The 6000-nt window shown below is 39.6% G+C and overlaps 1 protein-coding gene across 1 annotated transcript in view; it reads left to right on the top strand.

The window, feature by feature from the left end:
* The first annotated feature begins 214 nt into the window (after positions 1-214).
* Positions 215-6000, top strand: part of RRN3 (RRN3 homolog, RNA polymerase I transcription factor) — a 75582-nt gene continuing 69796 nt past the window's right edge. The window contains exon 1 of the mRNA XM_053694543.1: positions 215-298. The gene's annotated coding sequence lies outside the window, so the exon portion shown is untranslated. The remainder of the gene's footprint in view (positions 299-6000) is intronic.

Here is a 6000-nt window from a genome sequence, read left to right as displayed (position 1 = left end):
TTAAGAATGTGGTCCTGAATTTACAAACATTTAATGCCATGCTTCTGCTGCTCATAGACCTTTTTGTGTATTAGCACTGTGCTGGCAGGGCTGTGACCAAAAACACGGAGGAAAATGTTTAGGAATCCAGAACCACTTCAGCTCAGTGCTATAAATTCCTCCAGACACAGAAGAGCTGCTGACAGTAACGAGTGGGACAGGTGGGGGAGGGGTGGGACAATTGCTGTCAGTTTGCTACGTGAGAGGAGAGAGCCTTGTGAATATCAGCTTGTGTTTGTCAGCTAAGAGATTAGAGAAGGTAAGAGAATTCTGCCTGACCTGTTACTGCTACTTCTTGTGACAGTTGGTTTGTGATACACACAGGGCAGTGTGATTTAAAGGGGCAACAACTGATTGGACAGCCTAGAGTGGTTTATAAAGATACCACAGACACACCATTTTGCTTTTCATTTTCACAAGTTGAATGCGCACAAATATCCTGTATGCAGAATTGTAAAAGCATCATTTAAATGTATGCATTGTGTGTGTGCGTGACTGTGTGTATATATATATATATGTTTGTGTATGTGTGACACAATATATATATGTATGTGTGTGTGTAGATATGTATATGTATGTTTGTGTATGTGTGTATATGTTTGTGTATGAGTGTACATATATGTTTCTGTTTATGTGTGTATATGTATGTGTATATTGGCATGACTTAGGGTCAGGTGGACCCGAAACGTTGCTGCTTTCTGTCTTCATGTCACTTTGAATAAAGACTACACTTTGATGAATTGTTGGTGCTGACGTCTTCCTTTTGGATTTTCTTATAAATATATATATATATATAAATATCCTCCATGACGACATCACGGAGCTAGTGGATGTTAGAGACCTTGCGCTCCCCCACCTTCCGTTTGAGTATGCCCCACAGATGCTCAATAGGGTTTAGGTCTGGAGACATGCTTGGCCAGTCCATCACCTTTACCCTCAGCTTCTTTAGCAATTTGATGCAGTGTAAGGCGTATGGTCTGAGCACTGACAGGCTGACACCCCACTCCTTCAACCTTTGCAGCAATGCTGGCAGCACTTATACGTCTATTTCCCAAAGACAACCTCGGAATATGACGCTGAGCACATGGCGAGGCCTGTTCTGAGTGGAACCGGTCCTGTGAAACCGCTGTATGGTCTTGCCCACCGTGCTGCAGCTCAGTTTCAGGGTCTTGGCAATCTTCTTATAGCCTAGGCCATCTTTATGTAGAGCAACAATTATTTATTTCATATCCTTTAGATAATTCTTTGCCATGAGGTGCCATGTTGAACTTCCAGTGACCAGTATGAGAGAGTGTGAGAGCAATGACACCAAATTTAACACACCAGCTCCCCATTAGCACCTGAGACCTTGTAACACTAACGAGTCACATGACACTGGGGAGGGAAAATGGCTAATTGGGCCCAATTTCGACATTTCCACTTAGGGGTGTACTCACTTTTGTTGCCAACGGTTTAGACATTAATGGCTGTGTGTTGAGCTATTTTGAGGGGACAGCAAATTTACACTGTTATACAAGCTGTACACTCACTACTTTACATTGTAGCAAAGTGTTATTTCTTCAGTGTTGTCACATGAAAAGATATAAAAAAATATTTACAAAAATGTGAGGGGTGTACTCACTTTTGTGAGATTATATATATATACAGGTGGCCCTCAGTTTACAACGGTTCAATTTGCACCGTTTCAGAATAACAACCTTTTTTTCAGTCATGTGACTGCTATTGAAAAACATTGAGAAGCAGTACATTGATTAAAATAGCCAGTAGGTGGAGCTGTCTGCTTGTGTTGCAGCAAAGATATGCAAGCCAAGCAAGCTGAAATTAATCAGTTTAACCAGACCTGAGCTATCGAGCAGTTTGTAAAGGAACAAGATCTTCCTGTGTATAAATCAGTCCAGATTGGAATGCATAGAAAGAACTGTTTGCAGAAAAATACAAGTAAAGTCTGGGTTGTGTGATTATTTTATTAGCTTTATAATGCTGTTTAGCAAATGTTTTTGTTCATTTAACTTAGTTTAATTATATATTCTGTGTTGGGTGATTATTTTATTAGGTTTATAATACTGTTTAGCATTTAAAGTCTTCATTTCAAAGCTTTAAAAATAATGTATTAGGTGTTACTTATGGCAATTTTGAGAGGGGCCTGGAACCTAACTCCCTCACTTCCCATTGACTTACATTATAAACTGAGTTTCAATTTACAACGGTTTCAATTTACAACCATTCCTTCTGGAACCTAACCCCGGCGTAAACTGAGGACTACCTGTATATATATATATATATATATATATATAGAGATATATATATATATGTGTGTGTGCGTAGATACACACAAAAATACCGGCTCCTAGAGTTTTGGGATGCATGGCTGCTAAATTCTGAACACTACATCACAAAGAAAGAAAAAAAAGATTAAATTAGGTGTACTGTATCTTTAATAATTTTAAAGAAACTGGTTATCACTTTAATAGACAAATAATGACTGGGGGGAAAATATTAAAATAATGTATAGAAGCTTGTAATAAATCACATTAAAGTATTGAGAACTGAGTAAGTTTATTATTTTGCTAAAGAAATCTGGACTCAAACATTCTGCTGAAGAGCTATTTATATTGCTGAATAATAATACACAGCATTTCAGGGGCCAAATCCACTGTATGTTACAGCAATAAGATAAATTAACTATGAGTTCAATGCTAGCTATCACTGGAGGACAAGTAGTAAATATGAAAAATGGGCACTTTATCAGCAGAAACAATATATATGTTGAATATTTATTTTATATTTAGTGGAAAGGTGCTTGCTTGTAATGTCTTTGCTATAGTGTGGGGGTAAAACTATAATATAATACTGCTGTGGCTAGAAAGTCATGGGCAGATGTTTCATTTGTACAAAGATCCCTTCTGCTATAAGTGGCCATTTCTCTGGGTATCTGTTCTGATTTCACTGCAGCCACACTCCATTAAACCGCACACAAAGTTTAAGAGGTGCCCACGAAGGATAGCAACCTTCACCAGCATATCAGTCTGCGCAGTGTGTGTGTCTGTGTTAGCGACTGGGTAAATGCCAGTGTTAGTGTGTGTCTGAGGGAGTGTCTCCATGTATATTTCTGTGTTTATGTGTGCACACATTTTTGTACCTTACCTGACCAAAAATGTCATTGGGGAGGCCCAATCAATAGTTTAGTAAGGGCCCCCAAAATTTATAGTGGTGGCCCTGGGTGGAACCAGCAAAGGAAGACAATCAGAGTGGCGCAAAGAACTGGGTAGGTAGACACACAACACTCGGAGTGCGATTAAGGGATCCAAAATTTTGAAGACACACAGGCAGGACAAGAGCCGCTCAGCCGGAGGACGGACTTTACTTGTCTTTCAAATGTTAGTACTGCCTAGAAACACACATACACACACTCATAGGCACACAAACACATACACTCAAACACACAAACACATACACTCATAGACACACAAAGACATACACTCATAGACACACACATACCTTTATAGACACACACACACTCATAGACACACACACTCATAGACACACACGCACATATACTCAAACACATCAAAAAACTTCTTTACTCATGTTTTGTATCTTAACCAGAATTTTAGCAAATACATTACTCATAGTGTGCAGAGCATCTCACTGTAATGTATCACACCCTACTATCTCAACTTGCAGATCATCTCTCCAGGCCAAATCCATTCCAAACATCTGCACCTTTACATTTTACTTCTGTTATCTAATTTGCTGTTTTCTTTTGGTATCCTTTGAAAAGTATACCTAGGTAGGCTCAGGAGTAGCAATATATTACTTGGAGCAGCTGGTGATTGGTGGCTGCACACGTATGCCTCTTGTCATTGGCTCATTTTATGTGTTCAGTAGTGAATTAATGCATATCCTTCAAGAAAGGAAACCAAGAAAATGAAGCAACCTGCCAATTTAATCGTAAATTTAAGCTGCCTGTCGGGTTCATATATGTGTTTTATCGGGGACATCATAGCAAGTGCCTCATCAGCTTCTGACCTCACCACGCACACACACATATATATATCTCAAAATAAGGGGTCGACAAATCTGTTTAACCCCTTAATGACCGCAGCACTTTTCCATTTTCTGTCCGTTTGGGACCAAGGCTATTTTTACATTTTTGCGGTGTTTGTGTTTAGCTGTAATTTTCCTCTTACTCATTTACTGTACCCACACATATTATATACAGTTGTCTGCCAGTACCCAGTTTGAACAATAAAATGTTTATTTTTTATTTTATTTTTTTATTTTCTCTGTAGTGTAGCTCAATCCCCCCCCCCCCCGGACCAACCCCTACCACCTAAATCACACCTAAGGGTTTTTTTTTTAACATTAAATGTCCCACTTTTATTTTGTTTTGGGACACATTTTTTCTGTAGTGTAGCGGTTCCCACCCGCTCCCTCCCTGTGCACGTGCCCGCCCCCTTGTGCACGTGCGTGCGCCCGCGCGCTCCCCCATATCGAGGCATCACTGCAATAACCGGAAAGCAGCTGGAAGCGAGCAGGATCGCTTCCAGCTGCTTTCCACACCGAGGACGTGCAGGGTACGTCCTCAGGCGTTAACTGCCTTTTTTCTGAGGACGTGCCATGCACGTCCTCGGTCGTTAAGGGGTTAAAATTTTGGAGCCGGTAAGAATATTTAGTAGCCAGACATACTTTTTGGTGCCAGACAGTGGTATCTGTATATAGATCTATGGAGAATAACCAAAAAAGTTAGGAGCCAGGAGTAAAATTCTAGAAGTCAGTGGCTCCCAGGCTCCTGTATTTGTCGAGCCCTGTATATACACATACATATACACAAATGGGCAGTCCCAGTTTGAGCAATCCCAAGTTGGTAGAATGTTGCTTGGAGACTTTTTAACCTCCAAGAGAGTAAATGTGATAATAGTAAAGTCCTATTTTGTGTAACTTGTTATTACTACAACATTAGACCCATACTCACATATTACTAAGCTTAGTTCTAAGCTCAATGATATGCGAGTATGGCTACACAGATAGGACTTGACTATTATCACATTTACTCTCTTGGAGGTTGAAAGTCTAACATTCTACCAACTTGGGATTGCTCAAACTGGGACTGCCTGTGTGTGTGTATATATATATATATATATATATATATATATACACACACATATTTCTATATCTTTTGATAGTGCACTATATCACATGTTTTGGTTTAAAGAACTATAACAACTTAAAGGGAGGTGAAATATTTACTTTCTTCTCATTGTATATCTAGATAGGTAGAGTGCACATGTTTGGAGCAGTGCATGACAGGAAATACCACTGCCACCTACTATTCTTGCAAATATTTAACAGTTATAAAACTGCTGCCATATACTGCTGCAGTCACATGCACACTCCTACTCCTATCTGCATTTTTTTTATTTTTTCATTGACTTTATTAATTTAAAAAAAGAAAGGTAAGATAACATAGGTATAATGAACAAAGCAGTATTGCTCAAATTTACAATTCAGTATATCAGTATAAGAGGGAACTGACGGCTGCAATTACAGTACTCATCAAAATTAACAGTGAAATTCAGTAAACATTCACATAACAGAATGTAACAATAAGTGTGATCTGCCAGAACCAATAAGTGCATCAAATTGTGAAACATCTAACCCATCTGTAAAAAACAAAGAATAAGCTCCCTGGCAGATACAAAAGGGGATAAATAAATAGAGGCTAAAAGAAAAGACTCACCTACACAACCTCTCCCTAGACCACCCAAAGGGGCCGAATTATGAAGCTCTGAATGGAGCTTGATGCCCCTGTTTCTGCCCGAGCCTTAAGGCTCGCTTGAAACAGCAATTATGAAGCTGCGGTCTTAAGACCGCTGCTCCATAACTGGTCCGTTTGCTCTGAGGCTGCGGACATCAATCTGCCCGATCCCATACAATCGGGCTGATTTACACCCCCCTGCT

The sequence above is a fragment of the Bombina bombina genome, chromosome 11 (genome assembly GCF_027579735.1).
Source record: "Bombina bombina isolate aBomBom1 chromosome 11, aBomBom1.pri, whole genome shotgun sequence".
Lineage (NCBI taxonomy): Eukaryota > Metazoa > Chordata > Amphibia > Anura > Bombinatoridae > Bombina > Bombina bombina.
This window is presented reverse-complemented; position numbering and strand designations above follow the sequence as displayed.